Here is a 233-nt window from a genome sequence, read left to right as displayed (position 1 = left end):
TTTTTTTTTTTTTTTTTTTTTTTTAGTGCTTGTTAGTACACGCGCGAGAGAATAAGATGATTTGAAAGAATAAAAAAAAAGTTTAGCTATTTTATACGTGCATATATATTATAATATTTAGAACGATCAAGAAACAAATCAATCTCCCTTTTCTAATTTTCAACTTTTTTTGCTTTCAGGAGGGAAAGCTGAATAAAGAAAAAAGGGGCGAAATTTCATCTATGAAGTACGAA

The sequence above is a fragment of the Apis laboriosa genome, unplaced genomic scaffold (assembly GCF_014066325.1).
Source record: "Apis laboriosa isolate Shangri-la unplaced genomic scaffold, ASM1406632v1 scaffold70_cov154, whole genome shotgun sequence".
NCBI lineage: Eukaryota > Metazoa > Arthropoda > Insecta > Hymenoptera > Apidae > Apis > Apis laboriosa.
This window is presented reverse-complemented; position numbering follows the sequence as displayed.